This window comes from Leptopilina boulardi, unplaced genomic scaffold (genome assembly GCF_019393585.1).
Source record: "Leptopilina boulardi isolate dan_hultmark-lab unplaced genomic scaffold, ZJU_Lbou_2.1 LbouV2_134, whole genome shotgun sequence".
Classification (NCBI taxonomy): Eukaryota; Metazoa; Arthropoda; class Insecta; order Hymenoptera; family Figitidae; genus Leptopilina; species Leptopilina boulardi.
In genome coordinates this window covers 141,497-167,462 of record NW_026137679.1, presented here as the reverse complement: position 1 = coordinate 167,462, position 25,966 = coordinate 141,497, and the positions used below count along the sequence as shown (strand labels likewise).

At 28.7% G+C, this 25,966-nt stretch overlaps 1 protein-coding gene across 1 annotated transcript in view; it reads right to left on the bottom strand.

Moving 5' to 3' along the window:
• LOC127291361 (acireductone dioxygenase) overlaps positions 1 to 25,966 on the bottom strand; it is a 142,122-nt gene that overhangs the window by 9,412 nt on the left and 106,744 nt on the right. The gene's annotated exons all lie outside the window — the stretch shown is intronic.

The window sequence follows — 25,966 nt, the reverse complement described above, 5'->3', positions numbered from 1 at the left end:
TGTATTTTTGAATAACTCACGATTGAAAAAAAAATATTTTTCTAATTAATGTATAAAATACGATAAAATTTGTATTTACAGGATAAATTCGCGAATTGATGACGTTCTGCCATTTTTAGAAATTCCAATTAGAATGTATTTTTAGTAACGACAAATTATAATCAAAATGTATATTTCACTTTGACATCAACTTTATTATGGAATAAATGAATGTTTTAACAAATTTCACTGCTGCCAAACTTGAAGTCTATGATTGAAATTATAAACAATTGCAACTCAAAAATGACATTTCTACTATTTTTTATTTTCTTGACTTGACATAACCGTGTTTTCAAGATGAATTTACAACTTCTAAAAATTTTATTATTTGAAATGAAGGATTATCCTTCTTTAAATAAAAAAGATTACAACTATAAAACTGTTAAAAGTAGGCAATGTTATATAGATGCCTATGATTTAATTGCGGTAAAAATCATTGAAAAAGAATGTAAATATTTTTATATTGCAGGTAATAATGATTTATCACTAATTTCTTTTTAATAGGTAATTATAAATTATTTGTATTAAAAATAATTATCAAATATTTATATTACAAATTAAATTTCAGGCACTGAATTGGAAAAATTTTGGCAGAAAGCAAAAATAAAGTATCTGAACGTTTTAAAAAAAGAAGGTATTCTTTCTGAGTCTGACAAGAAGTTAAAAATGTTATTTTCAAATTATAGTGAATATTTAGAAAAGCCGAAATGTCAAAAGGTAATTTAAAAGCTAATACATAAAATATTAAAAAATAAGCTCCCTTCTCGTGTTTCCTCAATGTTTTTTAATTAAATAATAATTTTGTCAATTTATAGATTGATTTATTTGTTGAACGCTTTATCCATATTACTTATATTGAATTACATTTTTAATTGCATTTATCTTATTTTTATTATTTCAGAAAATTAATTTTTTTTATACCTAAAAAGTTTATGCAGAAATATTGCAGTGTATTCTTTCAATTATTATATATTTCATTATCGGTAAATAAAGTATGTATTTACAAAGTAAATGAAGCCATTTATTACTAAAATAATTTAAAAAATAATTTTATTTTATTTTTTAATTAATTATTTAAAGGTATTTTATTTATAATAATTTACTTACCGTTTGATTACCAATAATCTTTTTCTTCTCCTTGTCCGATTCACTGTCCCTTGTATTTTTTATTTAAATTATGATTAATAATTTACTTTGCATTTGTTCTCGTCTTCTTATTGATACATTTTTTCCCTTATAAAGCTAAAAATTTTTCCTTTTAAACACTCATATTTTAATATTAATTAGTGGACTGACTTATTAGTTAAAATTTGTATCAATCTAAATTCAAATTTATTTAAATTCTGATCAACTTTATTTCCAATTTATTAAATTTAAACCGAATCAAATTTATTGAAATTTTGCTGTATTTCATTTTTAATTTCTCAAATTTTAGCTGATCCAAAAGAACACATAATTTTCAAAAACAAACAGAAAATATGTTTATTTAGAATGCAAATTTTTTCAGGCTTTGCTTAAAATGTAATTAATGCTTATTTTTAAACAGTCCACAAATTATGATAATATAACATAATTCATAAATGTTTATTGAAAGCTAAATGGATTTAATATATTATATTATATTTAATATTATAAGTTGAGAAAATTAGGTAACAAAATATTTCCCATGAACCGTTATTTCAAATCTTTTTTATAAACAATGATATTTTCTGATTGATTTTACGATTATTAAATTTTTATTTAGAAGTCATTGATTTAATGTTAAAAACTCTTTTAGAAGAAAATTTGTTGCTACCGGCCTTTTGGTGTATTCTTCTTTTTTCTCAAAATCAGGTAGAACCATTGCTAGAAGCAGAGTGCATCCGTTGACGCTAATTCCGATATTACAAGAAATCTTCATCATAATAATAGCCTCTGTATTTTTGACTGGCGAATTTCTTTTAAAGATATAATAAGCTGCAAATGTTGATATATCGTAATCGTCCTCAAATCTGTTTTCCATTGAAAATCTATTAATTCAGGGTTGCCACGAAAAACTGATTTTAAAATTCCATGACTTTTTCAGGTTTTCCAAACCATTTTTAAAAAATTCCAGACCTAATACTAGCTGTTTAATAATAATAATAATAATAATAAATACAAATTATTTCAATTAAATTAACAATGAAGTATTCTGTAAATGAATATTTTTTGATAGAAACGACAAAATAAGATTGTTCAAATTACAAATGATTTTTTCAATGCTCTGATGAGGTGCGCATGAATAAGCTCTAAAGTGAAATTGTTATAATTATTATTTAATAGAATTTTATTTCCCAGAATGATATTTTAGCAGATTTTCCATTTGTTCAAATTTCAGTTTAGAAGGTTTTCAATTTAATAGAATTTTAATTTGTAAAAAATTCAATTCGATCGGATTTTAACTTAACAGAAATTATATTTGATCAAAGTTTAATTGGTCTGGAATTCAATTTGATCAAATTTTAATGGGACAGAAAAATCATTGAAAAAAATTCCTGTTTAGTAGAATTTTTACTTTTTGGAATGTTTATGTGTCAGAATTTTGATTTAAACTATTTTTTTTAATGTAGAACTTTTAATTGATCAAGTTTTAATTTTGCAAAAATTTAATTAAATCAAATTTTAATTTAGCAGAAATGTAACTTAATCGAATTTTTGTGTAGTAAAAAATTAATTTGATCGAATTTTAATTTGACAAAATTTTTAAATAGTCGAAAATAGATCCGATAGAAATATTTCGACGTAAATTTTAAAATTAACTGATCAGAAATTAACAAGAAAATTATGATCGGCCATTTTTAAAATTCGCGATAGAATCCTGCTAAATTAAAATTCAAACAAATGGAAATGCTGCCAAATTAATTTTCGATCACATTGAATTTCTGACAAGTTAAAATTTGATGAAATTAAATGTCTGACTAATTAAAATTTTATCCAACAGAAATTCTTTCAAATTAATTTTCGATCAAGAATTCTGCAATAAAAAAATCGGTTAAATCGAATTTCTGACAAATATAAATTCGAAAAATTATAAATGCTACTAGAAAAGAATACATGTAAATTATAAAACTTTAATTTACATTTTTTAAACCCACATACGGTCAATTTTAATCAGATTGGTCTTATTTTATAGATAAAAAGTTGGGGAATAATCATGTTAAGTTTGAAGAACTTTTTTGAAAACGAATCTACGCGACAAATACCATAAATATAATTTATTTAATTTTATAAGATTTAACAATTGAAATTTATTTTAATAAAAGTCATTTTAAATACTTATGAATTTAAGTAACAATTTATAAATAAAAAAGAAATTCATTTTTTAATTTCAACGACAATTTACCATTTTAAGTATTTCAATTTCCGACTATTTCCCTGTTTTCTTTCGTTTCCCGGTTTCCCTGGTTTATAGAAACCCTGATATTGACTTAAACTTTAAGCACTAAATTTGAAACCGAAAACTTGGAAACTTGATAGTTTCTCAATTGAAAGATAGGAAATTAAATTTTCAGAACGATATTTCAGAAAATTCCCTGATATTTCCAGGTTTTCCATGACTGAAAAAAATTTCCATGACAATTTCAAATTTTCGAGGTTTTTTAGGTTTCGTTGTTGAAATCGTGATCGTTCGGGGCCGCAAGATCTAAAATTTCTGAAACGGCATCAACAATTCTTTCTTCGGAACAATCAATGCTCATTTTTGATATTCCTACAAAATAAAAAGAAAATTATGTTTTATTTCTAAAATATGAATCTTATTTAGCCCTATTTCATACATAGTGTAAGATATTCTAGAATTACAATAGTAATAAAATCTGATTTGTTAAATAAAATTTTAATTATAATTAAATTTTTATTTATTTTAATCAAAATACTTTTCTCAGTCAATCTGCTTTTTCGGAAGCTTAATTTTATTTCTTTTAAATACTGTTATGTTTCATTTTAAATTAATTTGTTTCATTTTAAATACGAATTTTAATTTTTATGAATCCTATTATTTCACACCGAATACATCCTTTCGAAATAGGAAAAGATTGATTTGGTATAAAATAGCAAGACTATTGTAGAAAAATTGCAAACAATGTTTTGATTTTTTCCTAAAGAAATAAATTTATGTGGGTGGAAAACAATTGAAAAACATATAACACGCAAGCACTAAATATTAAAATTTCAAGTTTGACGTTTAGAAATTTTTTAAATTAATAAGTATTCCAAAAAACCTGTAAGTATTCCAAAAATTATTCTAATAATAATAATTTACGTATATTAAACTTACAAATTTTCTTATAATCATATTTAAATTTTGATTGATAAAGATATTGTACAGTCATGTTATTGTATCGATTGTCAAATTATAACCCAAAAATAGTGGCATAATTTTTATGATATTTATACTTTTTTTCATAAGGAAATTAATTTATTATTATTTGTTTTGTCAAAATTTATTATATAAAGATGCAATCAAACATGAAACAGTTGTAAAAATATAATTTAATTCTTTATTAAGAATAATTAATGGAAATATTTTTGATTAATTTCATTAGAATATTTTTCAGATCTAAAGTAAACAAATTTTTAAAATTTTTATATTAAACAGAGTTTCAAAATTTTTCTTTTTTCAACAATTTTTCAAGGCTTATTTAATTGTTTATTTATTTAAAGTAAATTTGTAGAAATTTTTTGCAGATTTTGAATAAAACTTTAAAGTTAAAAGAATGAAAAATTTTCAAAATCAGTAAAATCAGTTTTGTAAAAACTTATTCAAGATCAATTCCTGAAAAATGGTTGAATCAAATAATTATAATAATTTTTAAGTTAGGAAAATTTTTAAGATTTTTACTTATAATTTACAAATTATAATATACTCAAAAATAAATTTTTAAAAACTATTCAAAACTAATATTTTTGCTTATGTCCTGTTCATCACGTAAAAATAAAATAAATAACTTGATCAGTCAATTTTTTCGACTATAAAAGTCGAAATGAATCTCATATTATATTAAAAAAGTCGAAAAAATCGCATTTTATTAAAATAAGTCGAAAAAAATCACATTTGTTGAAAAAAGACAAAAAAGTCATGCAATCCGAGTCCTGATTTTATTTTAAAACTGAATGTATTTCTTTTAATCTTTGTAATTTTATTCCAAATCAATCTTTTCTTATTTCAAGCGAATTAATTGGGAGTAAAACATTAGGTGGACTTAAAAAAATTTAAATTAATCCTAAGAATCAATCAAAATTTTAGTTTTCTTTTGTAGGAATGACAAAAATGAGTATTAATTGTTCCGAAGAAACGATTAATGATGACGTTCAAAAAATTTTGGATTTTGCGGCAATGAACGACCACGATAGTATTAATGAATTTGTAGGAAATAATAATTTCAAAGACGACTATGAGGACAACGCTTGCGGCGTATTACGTCATTAAAAGAAATTTGCCAGTGGAAAGTATTAAGACGATTATGCAAACGTTTTATGGAGATTTGGGGATTTGCGTAAACGGATATACACTCCTGAAAACAATGGTTTTATCCAAAAAGAAAAAAGATTATATCAAAACGGCAGTCGAAGCAGGAATTTTTCAAGATGGATTTTCAACAAGCGAAGATAGAATAATTACAATTACGTGTCAGCAAATGATAAAAATGAAAAATTTAAGCGTGAATAAGATTAAGTATTACCTTAGACTAATTGAATACTTTCTAAGTATTAAAATAGAACCCAGTATTAAAGATTTTATTTCTTTGGCTTTTGTTTCATTTAATTATCGAGAATTTTTATCAAAAAATTTGAAAGAGCAATTAAATGAGCTGGAAGAAAAATCAGCTTATTTTAAAGTAAAACTATTAAATTTAGAAATATATGAAAACAAAGAAATTCTTATTGGCAATCGGTTTACAGTTAAAAGTAGTATAGCAAAGCCGGTTCTGGCGCAGGTTCTGATCTCGGCTAAGTTACCCCCAGTCGGTAAGGTAGATTTCTACATTATCAGCAGCTGTCCGAATTCAAACCCAGTTGGTAAGGTAGAAATCTACCTTACCGACCGAGTTAGTTTACTAACCACCCAACAGATGGCGGCACTAGCGAATTCAAATCTGCTTGGCGGGAAATTTAAAAACTTATTTGACAATTCAAATTTGCTTGGCCGCCATTTTGTTTTACCGACCAAGTATAGTTTCGGTTGTCACCGAGAGATGGCGCCACTAGCGAATTCAAATCTGCTTGGCGGGAAATTTAAAAATTTATTTGACAATTTAAATTGGCTTGGTCAGAGAGCTACCCATCCCTGTTTTACCGACCGAGTTGTTGGCGGGAGGTTTAAAAATATTTACAAAAATAAACTCTCTGGGGTATTTTGAATTTCGCGGGTGAAACTGTTTTACCGACCTATCGTATTGATTCTTTTTATTTTCAATAATTAGTTATTATCACTATCTTCTCTTTTTGAATATTATTAATATTAATTAATATTTATTAATTAATTTAATTTTATTACCAATTATGTAGTAAGGAGTGTAAATTTATTTAATTCATATGTAGAATTTACTGAAATATTATCTTCATTTAATTTCACTAGTTTATGAACAAAGGTAAGTATATAACATATACTTATGTTTTTTTGCGAAATATAAATTACTTTTGAAAATTCTAAATTTAAACACAAGTTACTTTTATTTACAAAATTATATTATTTATCAAAACTCTAACTCAAAATATTATTTACAACTTATTTATTAATTACAACACTGAATTCTATATAATTTATAATGTAATATTTAAAACCGAAGTTATTCTTCAATGAATTCTATTTATGTAATTGATATAATAAAAAACTTAATTTTGAATTTAAAATGTTTTCGCGCCTTATTTAACGAACAAGAAGTCATGTTTACAATAAACGTAAAATAAGTTTTGTAATTCCCATATTAATAAATTTTTTTAAATTATCCCGCCTTTCATGTTATTTAAAAAATTATACTTTATTTATAAATTAATTTTGGAAGAACATAAGTTCTTCCAAAATATTGTATTATTTTAATATTAACATTTCTAATCAACCCATGCTTGCAGACAACTTTGTGTAGTGCTTGAAGGAACCAAACAATTGTAAGTTTACTATTTTGTCATTAAAAGAAGGATTTTGTAAAGAACATTTATTTTATAATATTATATCCTATTATTTTTCCTATTTAGGAAGCTATAAAGACGATAAACGTGAATATGGAAGGAATTAAAAATATGGAGAAGATTGTAAATGTGCAAGGGGTTGAAAATGTGTTGGATGACAAGGAAAAAATGGTATGATTATTTCACACGTTTTTTTAAATAAAAGTTAATATAATTATAGAATTCATTTAAAGTGTGATTATACATTAATATAGAATCAAAAAGTAAATCAATATTAAAGTTGATATTAATCAAATTTTCAATTTGATTTTAAACCAAATTCAACCTAACCTAACAAAATTTATTTTTTTTCTCATGCAAAACATTCTATTTTTTACTTTATATATATTCTAAATATTTTTTCAATTTTATAAATGATTTCATTTATTCAATTTTATTAGTTGTTAAAATAAACTATGTAGTTTGTTTACTTTTTTACTTATTAGTTTAATAATTACAAAAACTGAAATTAAATATATAGGAAATAAATATCCACTTAAGCTACCACTTATTTTATTACATATTATTAGTCCGTAAGTAGTAATATTAATTACTTAATTAATAATGTTTCAGATGGATGTAAGAAATGCACAATTATTTAAACGTATTGACATTTAAAAAAAAAATACAGTGTTCAATAAATTATTTAGAAATATTGACGGCATGGAATACAATCCGGAACTACCTGGACTCTTTCAAACAGACGCAGAACATAAAAATTTTAATCCAAATTTAAAAAAATATTCAGATTCCAAAACCAAATAGAAGCCTCAACCCAAGATCCACATAAGCCAGCAGAAAGGTGCAATACAATTCCACAATCTCACAGCTCAGAATTTGACCGCACATTAAGACAAAAAAAAATAGAAAAAAGTCCATCACGAAAGCAGCCTGACGATGGGCTAACAAATATCGAAAGATTGAGGTTAAAAGTTGCGAACGCTCAAGAAAAAAAAAGAAAAATTCAACTTGTTGAACCTCAAATGTTAAAAAAGGGGCATAAACAAAGGGAGCCGAAAGAAAATTTATGTTCTGCTATGCAGAGATTTGTGCAAAAAAATGCAAAACGGAAACGTATTACAAGCTTCGAATAGAAGCTTTGACAGTTTTTTCATGCTTTTTTTCTATAAAAAAATTCTTTTTTTGTTTTGTTTTTACTTCTTTCATAAATGTTTCAAAGTTTTTCATGCTTTTTTTCTATAAAAAAATTCTTTTTTGTTTTGTTTTTACTTCTTTCATAAATGTTCCAAAGTTTTTCATGCTTTTTTTCTATAAAAAAAATTCTTTTTTTGTTTTGTTTTTACTTCTTTCATAAATGTTTCAAAGTTTTTCATGCTTTTTTTCTATAAAAAAATTCTTTTTTTGTTTTGTTTTTACTTCTTTCATAAATGTTTCAAAGTTTTTCATGCTTTTTTTTATAGAAAAAATTCTTTTTTTGTTTTGTTTTTACTTCTTTCATTAATGTTTAAAATTTTTTCATCCTTTTTTTTCTATAAAAAAAATTCTTTTTCGTTTTCTTTTTACTTCTTTCATAAATGTTTTAAAGATTTTTCATGCTTTTTTTAATAAAAAAATTTCTTTTTTCATTTCGTTTTGCTACTATTCTTTTTTCTATAAAAAAATTCTTTTTTCGTTTTGTTTTGCTACTATTCTTTTTTTCTATAAAAAATTGTTTTTTAATTTCAAGTTTTAGTATTTATAGTTTCATAAATGTTTTTATTAAAGAATTGTATATTTATAACTGTATATAAATAGAAATTTACTGTTAAATAAATATATATTTTTGTTAAAAAGATGTTTTACATTACTTTATTCTTATAATACCTTATAATATAATTAAATACACTTAATCTTTAATGTGAACCAATTTTCAAATATAAACTTACTTCTAATTAATTGACTTTAGTTAACTTTAAACCTTTAATTAATTTTAAAAAATATAACCAAGCTAATATTTTTATTGAAATGAATAGAAAATTTTAATTAAAAAATGTAATTAAATTATTCAACAATTTCAAATTTCAAGAAAGTTGAATTTCGCGCTTTACCGACGGGTAGTCAGTATTATGATAGTTTCCCTCAACCGCTGCAAAGCGTGATCGTAAGAATGTATAGTGGGGAGAACGCGTGGTAGGGATATTCCTATAAGTATCAAGCAACTCAGCAGAGGAGCTTATTCAGCTCTCAGCACAGCAGCAGGTGGGTCACGATGGAGCAAAGGTGCGAGTGCTACAACTGCCTAGTGCGGATGGTGTCTGCGTACAATGTAAGTATTAATAATTAAGTAAGTAATTATTAATAATTAAATTGTTATATAATTAGATATGTTAGCTGCAGCACCCAGGTCAACAGGTGCCACTCCCGTCAACGCCACCAGGGTCACCCCCTAGATATCCATGGCACCGGCCAGAGACGTCACCACCCTGGGTAGAACTGGGAACACCACCCAGGTCGCCGACGTCACCACCTCTTGTAAGGTCGCCGACGCCACCATCACTTCCCAGATCGCCGACGCCTCCGAGGTATCAATGGCACCGGCCAGAGACGCCACCATCTCGGTCGTCTTCGCCAAGGCCACTAACCAGGTCGCCGTCGCCACCCCCACCAGAGGTTGGTCCAACAGCGCCACCTGAACCTAACGACGGAGGTCAGCGACAACGACGTCACGGTCGTCAGCGACAACGACGTCACCGTTGTCAGCGACAACGACGTCAAAATATTTATATTGAAATTATAATTAATAATTATAATAATAATAATAATTAGTAATAATAGAAAGGTTCAGTTTTGAAAATGAGTGTGTATTTATTATGTGTTGAGTCTGGAGGGGGTTAGGGATTTACAATGTAATGCACGTGTGAATGTTGAAATAGCGGTAGAATGATGGAGAGTTGTGGTAGTAAGTAATCGCGCATGCGTGATAAGTAGGAGTGAGGGTTAGTGAGTCTTCTACGCCTGCGCAAAGGAGATAGTGGGGATTAGTGAGTCTTCTGCGCCTGCGCAAAGGAAATAGTGGGGGTTAGTGGGTCTTCTGAGCCTGCGCATAGGAAGTAGTGGGGTTAGTGGATCTTCTGTGCATGCGCAAAAGAAGTAGTGGGAGATTTTTGGGTATTAGAGTGGGGATTTCAGATCATAAATGAGGGTTTCATGAGTAGATTTCTCATTGTAATCTGTGAACTCAGCCAGATTAGACGCAGTTAAGCTAACACCGATTACAGTATCCCACGTTTTTGTTTTACTTTTTTTCAAATTTTTTTAGATTAGAATTTATTTTGTAAGCATTTTTATTGTACTCTTCTTTTTTCAGTTTTTCTTGGATAAGGATTTAGTTTATAAGCACTTTTATTGTATTGTTCCTTTCTTTGTGATCTCTTAGATTAGGATTTAGTTTATAAGTGTGTTTATTGTATTGTTCTTTTTTGCGTTCTCTTATATTATAATTTAGCTTTTAAGTGCATTAGTTTGTAAGTTAGTTTTAACTATTTTTCAAAGTTTTGTATTGTTCTTTTTTGTTATTATTCTGATTAATTACTTTCCTTTTTTTATTATTTTTATTACTTGTACAATTGTGGGTAAACGAAAGTTTACAAGCATTGAAGGACAAGCGAAGCGTCCTAATTATAGCACCATCCTTGATGAATGTGAGGTCACGATTGCACTCATCAAGGATGCTCTAGAATTGCTCACAAGTTTGAGTAATGATGTCAATAAAACAAATTTCATATCACGATGGGTTGAAGAATGTTCTCGCAATGAACAAGTTTTAACAAGCATGTTAAGATCATTGTACTTTACACATGAAAAAAGTCGTTGTCAGAACATTTTACAATCGATAATGAGATATCGAGTATTGTTCGAATCTCAAACGATAGTGGGCGGTGGTGTACAAGACCTTAATGTTAATAATCGTGTAAGATGGGCTATGTGTGAGAGTGCATTTGAATGCCGCTTATATACGTATGTGATAATAAACATTGTACATATAGACATAAGTGCGTTTCTGAATGATGCGGCCATTTTGTTCAAACGTCATATAAATGACGTTGTAAAAAAAATGGCCCCTTCACGATCTACGGTGTACTAACTGCCAACTTCAAGAGGATGCAGAATGAAGAAGAAGTGGTGCAGCCAATACCATTCATAGCCAAATCTAATAGTATATTTCAAACAACACCATTAGAGGAATGGTTTGAGATAAATATGAAGCAGCCAATCTTAAGGAAAGTTGAAGAATTTTATGAGAAAGGGTCCAGCTGGAATCTGCAGTCAATCATTAAGTTAGAGATTAATGTAAATAAATATAACCCAATGCGTGCGAGTTCATATATCAACTTACCTAGTCAAATTAATCGAAAAAAGGCATGTATTAATGTACAAAACAATGATAAAAAATGTTTCAAATGGGCTATATTGTCAGCTTTGCACTCAAATATAAGAGATGCATATCGCGTATCAAGCTATAAAGACTTTGACAATGAACTAAACTTTGAAGGAATAGAATTTCCTGTATCGTTGAAAAGTATTGTGAAATTTGAAAAACTTAATGATATATCGATTAATGTCTACGGCCTTACCAAAAGGTATGGTAATTTTTCAGTTCACCCTCTTCATCTCACCGCAGAGAAGAGGGTGAAACATGTAAATCTACTGCATGTAGTAGATTTTTATTTCGATGAAAGCATGAACCAAAATTGTAACGATAATGATGTTAATTTCGAAAATTTCCACTATGTGTGTATTAAGGACTTATCACGACTTGTCTCGAAACAATTGTCTAAAAGAGATCATAAACAGTTTATTTGTGACCGTTGTTTACACTACTTCTCATCTGTAGAAAGATTAAATTCACACGATGAAAATTGTAAACTAAAGAATATATGTAGCGTAAAACTACCGAAACCTGAGAATTGTATAGTTACGTTTAAGAACTATGTAAACAAGGAAAAAGTTCCTTTTGTCATCTACGCCGATTGTGAAAGTTTACTTCTCCCCGCTGAAGAAGATACAGATAATTTAAGTAAAACTGAAATTTTCCAGCGCCATAAATTGTTAAGTCTTGGTTATTATGTCAAATGTAGTTTCGATGATTCATTATCTACATATGTACCGTGTCCAAGGCAGGAGTTATACCCTGCAAAGTGGTTTGCTGGTGAGTTAAGACAATTCGCGGAAAAAATTGATAATGTATTCAAGAATCCAATACCTATGGATGTCTTAACTAAACAGCAAATAGCTGATTTTAATAAAGCAACAGTGTGCCATATTTGTCAGAAGCATATACCAGCGGGTGTTAAAAAAGTGCGAGATCACTGTCATCTTACTGGTAAATACCGAGGTGCTGCGCATGAGTCATGCAACTTGAATTATCAAGAGTGTCAAATCGTACCCATTGTATTTCACAATTTAAGTGGGTACGATGCACACTTTATAATTCATGCTGTATCGACGAGCTTTGAAGGTCGAGTTTACCTCCTCCCCTTGAACAAGGAGAAATATATCTCCTTTACGAAAAATATCAAGGGGAGTGAGGTTAAATTCCGCTTCATCGACTCGTTTCGATTCATGGCTGCATCTCTCGAGAAGTTAGCGTCATACCTTGATGATTATAAAATCATTGAATCCGTATTTGGCAGTACAGTGACTGTTCATGAAAAGATACAGTTATTGACCCGCAAGGGTGTCTTCCCTTATGAGTATATTGATTCAAGGAGTAAACTTGATGAAACTAAGTTGCCAGCGAAAGAGAGATTCTACAGTACTCTCTACGACGCTGGTATATCTGATGATGAATATGAGCATGCCCAAAAAGTCTGGTCTGAATTTAATTGTCAAACCCTTAACGATTATGTTCACCTTTATATGAAAACTGATGTGTTATTACTTGCTGATGTATTTGAGAACTTTCGCGAACAGTGTGTAAAAGCGTACGGGTTAGATCCAGCACACTATTACACTACCTCCGGTTTAACTTGGGATGCTATGCTAAAATATACGGGCATAGCATTGCAACTTATAACCGATATAGACATGATGATGTTTATTGAGTCGGGCATCAGAGGTGGCATTAGCCAGTGTTGTAACCGGTATGCTAAAGCGAACAATCCCAATATGGATCAGTTTGATCCATCTCAAGACATTAAGTATATTATGTATTTCGATGCCAATAATTTGTACGGTTGGGCAATGACACAGGCACTTCCAATTGGTGGTTTTAAGTGGATTGCCAATCCTAACGAGACGTTCGACTTCAACGTACCCGACGACTCTTCAGTCGGGTATATGTTGGAAGTTGACCTCGAGTATCCCGAGAGCTTGCATGATTTTCACAAAGACATGCCGTTTTGCGCAGTAAATGCAAAACCTCCTACTTCTAAGCATGAGAAATTACTCACGACTCTCCTGCCTAAAGAAAAGTATGTCATACATTATCGTGCTTTAAAACAGGCTCTGGGAAACGGTATGAAGCTCGTAAAAATTCATCGAGTGCTTAAATTTAACCAATCCAAATGGTTGAAACCCTACATTGATTATAATACTGCCATGCGAACCACTGCGAAAAATGAATTTGAAAAGAATTTATTCAAATTGATGAATAACGCAGTGTATGGTAAGACCATGGAAAATGTTCGCAAGCATGTTGACATTAAGCTGGTTACACACTGGTACGGCCGATATGGTGCCGAAGCTCTCATCTCTCGACCAAATTTCCACAGTCGAGCGATCTTCGATGAGGACCTTGTGGCCATTGAACTGCGTAAGACTGAGATTCTACTCAATAAACCAATTTATGTGGGTTTAAGGAGACGCCTACTTTTTCCTCAATTTTTAAATAACCGAATTTTTAATTAACATAATTTAAAATTACAAAAGTGTTAATAAACCGAATTTAAATATTTCAGAATTTTTAAAAAACCGAATTTTTATAGTTCCAAATTTTCAGTTTACACAATAAAAAAATAATCGAAATACCATTGGTTATAATTTTTATGTTCTCGAATATTAAAATTACAGAAAATGAAAAGAGCAGAAGTTTCACTTGACAGACTTTCTGTTCAACCTAATTGCGATCGGACAAAATTTTAAGAGAACAGAAATATCAGTTAACATAATTTCAATTTTGCAGAATTTTTAGTTAACATAATTTAAAATAAACAGAAATGTCATTTGACATAATTTTTATGTTCTCGAATTTTAACTTTTCCGAAAATAAAAATAACAGAAATTTAACTTGACAGACTTTCTATTCAACCTAATTGCGATTGGACAGAATTTTTAGATAACGGAAATATCAGTTAACATAATTTCAATTTTGCAGAATTTTTAGTTTACATAATTAAAAATAAACATAAATGTCATTTGTCATAATTTTTATGTTCTCGAATCTCAAATTAACCGAAAATAAAAACAGCAGAACTTTCATTTGATAGAATAAATCCATTGTTGATGATTGTTTAAACAATGAATACACAATGGATTTGGTATGTCAAGTGAAACTTTTGCTGTTTTCATTTTCGGTTAATCTGAGATTTGTGACCATAAAAATTCTGACAAATGGTGTTTCGGTTGTTTTTCAATTCTGTAAATTAAAAATTCGGCAAAATTAAAATTATGACAAATGATATTTCTGTTTTCTTAAATTTCTGTCCAATCACAATTCGGTTGAACAGAAAGTCTGTCAAGTTAAATTTCTGTTATTTTTATTTTCGGAAAAGTTAAAATTCGAGAACATAAAAATTATGTCAAATGACATTTCTGTTTATTTTAAATTATGTTAACTAAAAATTCTGCAAAATTGAAATTATGTTAACTGATATTTCTGTTCTCTTAAAATTTTGTCCAATCGCAATTAGGTTGAACAGAAAGTCTGTCAAGTGAAACTTCTGCTCTTTTCATTTTCTGTAATTTTAATATTCGAGAACATAAAAATTATAACCAATGGTATTTCGATTATTTTTTTATTGTGTAAACTGAAAATTTGGAACTATAAAAATTCGGTTTTTTAAAAATTCTGAAATATTTAAATTCGGTTTATTAACACTTTTGTAATTTTAAATTATGTTAATTAAAAATTCGGTTATTTAAAAATTGAGGAAAAAGTAGGCGTCTCGGTTTAAGTGTGTTGGATATCTCGAAAACGCTGGTCTATGACTTTCACTACAGTTACATGCTCCAGAAATATGGTGGAGCATGTAATCTGTTGTACACAGACACAGACAGTCTAGTGTATGAAGTGAAATGTCAAGACATTTACAAAGACATGAAAGAAGACATTGAAAAGTGTGACACATCTGATTTTCTCACGAACAACGTGTATGACATGCCGCAAGCCAACAAAAAAGTGCTCGGCCTCATGAAGGATGAGTGTAATGGTAAAATAGTTACCGAATTTGTTGGCTTGCGGAGTAAAATGTATAGCATACGCGTTGCAGGTGAGGATTTTGTTAAGAAAGCTAAAGGCATTAAAGCAGGGGTCGTCAAAAAGACAATAAACTTTGATGACTATGTAAAATGCCTTCACAATTTTGAAATTCAGACCAGAACTCAATATAATATTAGGTCACGGTTACATAATGTAGAAACTGTTAAACAAGTGAAAGTAGCATTGAGTCCGCATGATAATAAACGGTACTTGTTACCGGGGAGTACCGACACTCTACCGTGGGGTCACTATGCGATCCCAAATCTCGACGATTTGTAAATAGTTGATAAGTTCGAAAAAAATGTCGGGAAATATAAAGACTGTGAAAAAAGAAATAAATAGAAGAATTGTATTTTAATTTTATGTGTTTTTTATTTAAAAATTCCTTACATATATACATTATAACATTGATTCAACATTGATTCAACATTGATTCAACATTGATTTAACATTGATTTAAGATTGATTCAACATTGATTTAACATTGATTCAACATTGATTTAACATTGATTTAACATTGATTTAACATTGTTTTAACATTGATTCAACATTGATTTAACATTGATTTAACATTGATTTAACATTGATTTAACATTGATTTAACATTGATTCAACATTGATTTAACATTGATTCAACATTGATTTAACATTAACTATAAATTATACATTTGCTTTGTCTTCCCAAGTGTTGTGAGAGTTATCAAAACCAAGCCACTTGACAAGAACTTTGTTTCCACGTGTCCTGAGGATTTTCTCAACAAGATAAATGTCTGAATATTTCACTTCTAGAAGCTCCTCTTCATAGAATCCTCCACTGATGGGTTGATCTTGGTAATCCTTGAGTTTGTAAGTCACAGGTTGTGTTGATTCCACTTTATCAATTGTAAATATTTCAGTAGTCCAATTAGGAGTATAACCTTTTTCGAAAATATTTTTATATTTGCTAACTCGCACTTTGTCACAAATTTTAAATTTAGATCGTCTTAACGGAATTTCTCTGAGCTTCGAGATTCGATCTTTTAAAATATCAACATGTTGTACAGTAACATCTTTAGGCTTCATTCCAATTGTTCTATGTTTTGTGTCATTATAAGTAGAAATGAGGTTAGGTAATATATCATACCACTTGTAATTTCCTCGTAAACTGAATTGCATCCACATTTTCCTTTTAAGTGTTCTATTAAATCTTTCAACAATAGATGCTTTCAAGTTACTGTATGTTGAATAAAAATTAATTTTGTACTTTTTCATTAAAGCTTCAAATTGAGAATTGTAGAATTCTTTACCTTTATCGGAATGAAGGTTCTTTGGAATACGTCCTTTTTCAAATATGAATTTCATTGCGTTAGTCACATCTTTTCCATTTTTTACTTTTTACTGGAACAGCCCAAGAATACTTGGATAAAATATCTATGACTGTAAGTAAGTAATTGTAACCTTTGTTTATTTTTGAATAAGGTAGCATTTCAACTAAATCTGCTTGCCAGGTGTCATCAATATCACGCATTTCTACGCGACGGCGATGGAAATTTTTTCTAGCCTGTGTATGAAGTTCAGTTACTACTGTTAACTTTTTATCAGCCATCATTCTTTAATAAATTTAGCTGCATTAAATATAAATTTTGCTGTGATTCAATTTGTTTTAGTTTTTCGTTAACTCTGTCCTCAATAATTTGCATAAAAAGATTCAAGTCATCAATAGATGATCTTAATGATGACGTAACTTGGAAAATAGTTTTTATTTCGTTTTTTACAATGTTTTGTACAAGTCTTAAATTTACTGCATCATGCAGTTCTTCAGCGTCCTTAACGTTACAAAGTCTTTTATTATCTATATCAAAGTGGCCACTTGAATTAACTTTAAATCCAACTCCAGTAGGTCCACGTCTTGCTATTACTGTTCCTCCTTGACTGAGAGGATGTCCGAACAGATCAATGCTCATTATTGAAATGAATGACATTTACTAAAGCACACCTTAATATATGATTTTAGCCTCACGTAATTCCTTAATAATTGACATAATTTCATTATTATGACTTGTATTGACAGCTCCATGAGATGCCAAAAAAAAAAGTTTTTGATACTTCCTAAACGAGCACTAACTGACTTTGAGTTGCTCAAGTATGTTAAAGACTTGAAAACTTCTAACTTTAGAGGTGTTTTTATGCGAAATGAATTGCCGACAACAGGGCCGCGAAAAAATGAATCAGCTATTATTAATTAAGATGATAAAGATGGTTCTGGAACCCATTGGGTTGCATATATAAAAGTTAATAATAAAGCTGAATACTTTGACAGTTTTGGTAATCTTCAACCACCATTTGAACTTGTTAGTTATTTAGGTTATAATACTCTAATACAATACAATCATAAAAATTATCAAGATTATGATACTTTTCATTGTGGTCATTTATGTCTTAAGTTTTTATGTGGACAACTTGAAATCACACAAAAATATATTCTATATAAATGATGGTATTTATATAACCTAATCAGTTTATAAAAAGTCATCATCATGGATGAATCGTTTACTTTAACTATCTCTGGCAATTCATCTATTCTGGAGTCTGAATATTTTCCACCAATAGAACTATTACCTAATAGAAATTATGTACTTGGCTTAGTTGAATTGTTAACTTTCAATTCAATTCCTAATATTGATGAGGGTAAAAATAAATTTTATATTGATAATCAAGTAATTACTATACCTCCTGGTAGTTATGAAATTGAAGATATTGAAAAATATATTCAAAATTCTATTACAGATGGAGTTAAAAGTATAACTATAAAACCAAACAATAATACGTTACGTAGTGAAATAAAAAGTACTCACAAAGTAAGTTTTAAACCTAAAGATTCTATTGGTGAATTGTTGGGATTTACACCACGAGCGCTAATAGCTAATAAAACTCATACGTCTGACTTACCAGTAGCCATTCTCAAAATAAATGCTATTAGAATTGAATGTAATATTACTACTGGTGCATACATTAACAATAAAAAGGTACACACAATTCATGAATTTTTTCCAGTTGTTCCTGCAGGATATAAGATAGTGGAAGTACCATCACACGTCATTTACCTTCCAGTTGCCGTGAAGACTATACATAATATTCAACTACGAATCATCGATCAAGACGGAGATTTAATAAATTTTCGAGGTGAAACTATAACAATTCGATTACACGTTAAATCAGTGTAATGGGTATTATATTTCATAGAAAAACTGGTGGAAACTACATAAACGAGTCACAATGTCAGAAATCATCCAGTCTTCATTCAGTTCGCAAGAGGCTAACACCTTAGAATTTACGTTTCCTGAAGCAGCTCGGTCTGCGGGTTTATCAAGAAAATCAAAGAAAGGAAAACTAATAATTCACATATTTTTCTTTTTCTGTTGTAATAAAAATGGAAGAGACTTTAAATATTCTAAGTCCAGTAAAATATGATAATTCATTAGCACATTATGAAATTCATGCTCATCAACCGTATGTTTTATCAGCATTTAATAATAGTGATGAGATTCGAATTGCAGTTCAACATCTAGATTTATACATTCTTCCCTCTAAAAGTACATTACATGTACATGGAAGATTAGTTAAAACTAATAATAATGCTGTAACAAATACAAAACTAATTAGCAATAGTATTTGTTACATGTTTAATGAGATTCGTTATGAATTAAATGGGGTTGAGATTGATCATTGTAAAAATGTTGGTCTAACGACAACTATGAAATCATACATTTCTCAAACACCTAATCAGATGATTTATGCTGAGAATGCAGGTTATCTTGACTTTGATGATGCTAGTAGAGTAACTAATACTGATGGATATTTTGATGTAAATATACCACTAAATATGATTCTTGGATTTGCTGAGGACTATCGAAAGATTGTTGTAAATGCAAAACATGAACTTATTTTAACAAGATCTCGTACAGACCTTAATGCTATAGTTAACATTGACGGATTAGAGCGTGAAGAATTCAAAATTGTAATTAGTAAAATTGAATGGATGATTCCATATTTATTTGTTAGTGATCGACAAAAAATTGAATTACTAAAATACACTGAAAAAGATTCACCTATAACGATGAGTTTCAGAGCGTGGGACTTGTATGAATATCCTATGATTCCTGCTACACGAAAACATATATGGACTGTAAAAACTTCAACTCAAGTTGAAAAACCTCGATATGTTATTCTTGGTTTTCAAACAAACCGAAAAGAAAATCATACAAGGTATGCCAACATTTTTGATAATTGTAATTTAACCAATGTAAAACTTTACTTAAATTCACAATACTATCCATATGGTAGTTTGAATTTAAATTTTAATCAAGGTCAATTTTCTATTCTTTATAATATGTATTGTAATTTTCAATATGGAAAAGAACCTGAGCCTTTGCTAAACAGAAATAACTTTAAAGATTATGCACCACTAGCTGTCATAGATTGTTCAAAACAAAACGAATTTTTAAAACAGTCATCTGTAGATGTACGCCTGGAATTTGAAGCTAGTGATAATTTTCCCAATAATATAGCTGCATACTGTTTAATAATTCATGATCGTATTATCCAATATACACCAATCAGCGGCGTTGTTAAAAAAGTATCATGATTGGTGGTTGTAATAGCCAATTAGAAGAGAGGAAAGGGTGTTAGTGGTGGGGAGGAGTGAATATAAAAGGAGCAGTTCTATGCAGCTTGGGTCATACCTCTGTTACAGATATCATGTCGTACGTTGTAGATATCCAATGTTTCAAAAGACCCTACAACGAGTTTGTCATCAAGGAGCTGGCTATTCTACCTCTTCAAGAAGATGCTCATCCATTGGTCTACCTCTTCGAGCCGCCATACTGTTTACGTAAAAGGTTTGGAAAAACAAAGATGGCTGGAAAAATATACTTTAAACGTATTTAATTTAGATGATTTCAAATGTCCATCATTAAAAAGTTTAGATGTAGATAATTCATCTACATGTACAAACCACACACGTAGTTTTAGCAATTGCGCTGTTAAAAATGTATGTAACCTACGAAATTGGTTGATACAACCATCAAATGTACTACGAAATAATATAGAAAATAATTATGAAGTTGACAACGATTGTACATTAAAAGACTTTTATAATGATTGTGAAAATTTTATATGCAATGAATAAATGTATAAAAATGTATTTAAAATGTTTTAAATTAATTTACCCTACCTTCCTATTATCTTTATTATATGTTTAAGCTATTTTTAACGAGTTTAAGCATGTATAAACTTGTCTTATGACGTCACAAAGTGGGTGTGCTAACTTCGGAGTGGTGGGGGTATCACGCATGCGTAGAAAAAGCAAAAAAGAACTGCGCATGCGTACAAGAATGAGTGGGGGTAAATAGCAAGAGTAGGGGTAAAAGTCTATTGCTCATGCGCGAGCAAAATTTTAGAGTATAAATATAGGGTCCATAAGCATTTTTGCTCATTCTTCTTTTGTTCACAGTTTTAGCAGCTATGGATCTCAGTAAAATTAACGCCATTGGCCGTATGGATGCATTTTTGCCAACGAAGCCGCTCTCCGAATTGACTCCTGGACATAAGTATCCAATTACAAAGATCCAGGTAGTCAACACCAAATATGGAGAAAAAATTGTTGTTGAGGTAGATAAAAAGTTCAATACATTCCTACCTTCAAGATTTGTACCAATGTTCACTGATGACTCGATATGCTTGAACCAAATGCAAAAAGCTATTAATTCTGGACAATTGCGGCTTAAGTATATTGGTGGTCCATACAACCATATTGAATTTAAAATAAAACAAGTGTAAATATTGTATATTGCATATAATAAATGTATAATATGTTATTTACGTTGTATTTAATTCAATACCTCATTAGTATTAATTTAGAATTAAGATTACATTTAGGTTAAGTTTGACTTTCATAATTAATAAGATAATTAATAAAAGATTGTATTAAGCTTACTTAATATATAATTTTTTTATTAACTTGATGGTAAATAATCAATAAAGTAAAGTGGTGCCATCTATTAAGTGTTTGACCATCTAATTTGGTCGGTAAAGCAGAGCATGTATTACCAATAAACATTTTACCGCCAAAATTTAAAAATTCTTATAGCACAATTGACCTAATCGGCAGTGGCGCCATCTGTTGGGTGTCCGCTCAACTAATTCGGTCGGTAAAACAAAATGGCGGCCAAGCAAATTTGAATTGTCAAATAAGTTTTTAAATTTCCCGCCAAGCAGATTTGAATTCGCTAGTGGCGCCATCTGTTGGGTGGTTAGTAAACTAACTCGGTCGGTAAGGTAGATTTCTACCTTACCAACTGGGTTTGAATTCGGCCAGCTGCTGATAATGTAGAAATCTACCTTACCGACTGGGGGTAACTTAGCCGAGATGAGAACCTGCGCCAGAACCGGCTTTGCTATACTACTGTTAAATCACTTTATAAAATGAGCACTAGACAAATCGCTGTAGTATTACAAAATGAAGAATTTAAAAAATCTTTTGAACAAAAATTGTCCTATCTTCAAGATTTCCATCATTTAATAAATGAAAAACTTGAAGAAGCAAAAAGACTAGCCTCGCTCACGAAAAAAAAATTGCTGCGAAAATTAGAAAACTTCTTCCAAGTCAATCATGCTTGTGTTCAGAAAATTGTAGATTATCTATCAGAAAATGATTTAATTAATCTAAATGTTGCCTGCAATCATAGAAATTAATTTGTTTGACACTATTGCTTTGCCAGAAATATTGTGACAAACGTTACAAAAATGAACTATTCGACAGTTTCTGGTAAATTTAACTTTTATTCTTGAAACATTAAACTCGTAGTGAAGAGTGCTTTGCTTTTCGGGTTGTCTGTTTAGTTCTTCGTTAGTATCGCCCTTAGTATCGCTGAACGTTGATTGCGATAAATACTCTTCACAATAAACGGGCACAAATAGTTCAACTTATTTAAAGAATACATAAAATACGTAGTGTTGCAAGCATGATAAATGAATCAGAAAATGAATTCCTATCTTTGGTGACATTGTTGGACAAAAAAAAATTTGTTTTTAATTTTGTAATATTTTTAAATATAATTTTAATAAAATTAATTAAATAATTGAATTTTAATTGAAATTTTATTTTATGACAAATGTAATGAAACAGTCAGTTTAATCGCAAACTAAATTGTTAGTTATAATCTTAAGCCTTTTGATTTTTAAATTGTGAAATTCTATAATATTTAAAAATTTTTTTGAAAAATTGTAAAAAAACTTATTTTTTCAGTCTATGAATAATTTATATGAAAATAGAAAAAAGGAATATAGAATTTCACGATTTTTTTTCCATTTTGAAACTTGAAATATTTTTAAACAAGTTTAACAAAGTAAACTTAAAATTATTTCTCTATTTGGACACATTTTTGTTCAAATCGGTTTAATAGACAACAAAAGTACCAGCATATCTTTATTTTAAAATTTCCTGACTTTATCTGACTAACCGTTAAAAAGTTTCTGTAAGTAAAAAAAAAATATTTTTATAAAATTAAAACAATTTATTATTAAAACACTGTTAATTGTAAAGTTTTAACAGGTCTCGGATCAAATTTAAAAAATATTTTAAAGAAATTTAATGTAGAATATTTTAGAATTGAGAAAAAAAAATTGTACATAAAAGCAAAAAAAAACAAATAATAAATTATTTGTTTTTTTTTGCTTTAAATATTTTTAAAGTCTAATTTATCAGTATTATTATGATTATGATTTTTGGTTAAATTTTTGAGTTTTTTTTTCGAATTAAATAATTACAACAATTTTAAGCTAGAAAAATCCTCATGATTTAATCTTATGTAAATTAAAAAATTAAATGAATGTAAATAAAAAAAATTATCCTTAAAGCCGCAAATGGTTACATTTTTACAAAAAAAGTTGTATTTTACTTAAATAAGTCAATGACACAGAGAAATAAGATCAGCTTCCACGGGTAGCTCAATGGATCTGACATGGGGGCGGGGCCTAAAGCAATATGGCGTAAATTGGGTAACACTTTTAGTGAATTTACATGGGAATAACATGGGATGCATGTTTAAAAATCGTTTTTAAAATCGTTTAAAAAATATTGCTTAATTTAATAAATGTATAAGTGAATTTTTCTAATACAAAATTACTATTTACATTCCTATTTACAAACATGAATAAAAATATAAAAGAAATCTTATTTTTATACAAATTATTTTCTCAAATCCAGCGATACATGTGCAAGAAAAGTATTGTATTTTCCTTTTATATTTCATGTAATTATATGAAAATTTATAAATGTATGTATTTCATTTTTCATTGTAAAAGTCTGTTAACAAGAAGTGAAAAAAAATGTATTTATCCGTTTTTACAGTGATAAATTAACTTTCAAAATGTTCACATACACGGGTAATATGAAAGATTATATAACCTCAAAATTTTAAAATCTTAAACTTACATGGTAAAATGTAATCACTTCTTTTGAAAGGCAGAGAACATACTCTCATAGAAGGCTTTATACTGTTTATTTTTAAAGCATTTTTCCAGGCCTTTAATTGATCGACTTTTTCAAAATTATCGAACGTATATTTCACATCCACTACTCGTTGTTTTGGTTTCGGAAATTTATGGAAAATTACGCTTAAATTTTTCGCTACAGTACTGCCACAGCCTCTCACAGAACACTTAATTCTGCAGGAAGATTTCTCACGCGGTAAAAATGTAGATTCATTCATAATGATAAAATAATTAACAATGACAGCGGAACTACAATTGCAAGTGACACAAACAGTTATCCAAAACTAGTTACATTTTTCAACACCAGATGGCATGTGTACGAATGTCAGATCCCAATTAAATGGATAGCTAATTATTAGTTGTGATTGCTAATAATTAATCGCCAAACAAAAAATCATTAGCAATGACAGCAAAGACGTGAGTTAAGAATCAAACACATAGACTGTAAAAGCTAATTATTAACTATCGAAGCTGATTATTTTTCTTCGTGTATATTCGCAATTATTAAAAATTTCTAAAAATTTTAAAATTTATTAAAAATCTAAAAAGACTAAAGAAAGGCATTACAAATTAATTAATAATGCCCATGAACAAATCAAAATCCAGTTGTTTATGACTTTGTTGGATTCTGAAAAATAAAAATTCAAATATTTTATTGTTTTTAAATTTTATAATATCAATGGAATTAATTGAAGTTTTATTGAATAATTACATTTGAATAGAAATTTTATGAAAATAAAGTTAGAATAACAAAGTAAATTAAATGAAATTAAACAATAAAACTTAGAAATTATCAATTAGTTCAAAATGTGAAAATTTTTATTATTTAAAACATAAAATCAATAACTTTTAAGCAATTAGGAGAATTAAATAATGAAAAATTGAATCTTATGATTCTATTAAAATTTACAACTTTAGAATATTTAAAAAAATTGTTGACAAAGTAAAATAAAAAAATTTTTTCTATAGTGACCTAATTTTATGCAAGGCAGCCTGATAAGTAAATTGTGCATCCTGGATTCGCAAAAAGTAATCGAAGAAATTTCATCTCTTTCAAGTCAACGAAAAATCTCCTCCAACGATGGGCTCTTCGTACAGTTGTAGGAGACGTTGTTGCATTTTCCGGAAAGGCCAAAATGTGTTCAAGTGCTAACAACTCTGGTCGTTCTTATCAACGTTGGTATTTCTTCTGCTTTTAAGATAAAATACAAATATCAAATTTGATATAAAACGATTATTTAAAAAATAATCCATTAAAATTCTGATAAATTGATTCTTAATTTCTTAATTCTTGATTATTAATAATTGAAACCTGAATCTTTTGAAATTTGCACGGAAAAAAAACTACAACTGAACCGGTGAATGGTTTAGCCAAAACAGCTAAACATTTAGTCGAAAATGAACGAGCGATATTGGCAATATCACCGGACTGGCGATATTGGATTTTAGTTAAAGAACAACATAACCGAAAAATGACAAATATACTTAAAATTATGTAGAGAGTAATATTAAATGCGTATTTTTAAATCTATTTAATTTTATAATTCATATTACAAACAATTGAAAATAAATTCAAATTAAAACTGTTTTAAAATTAAAGATCACAAAACTTGATATTTGTGATTTAAGAAATATTTCTTGGTAAGAACGGTTTTCCAAATATTTTCAATATGGCTGACGAATGAGATTCAACTTATGTTCACTTTAGCCGAATTGGCTAAACATTCGACTATTGCGGTGAAGCTAAATTCCCAGCGTTGGTTGTGTCTTTTTTCATATTAAATATAT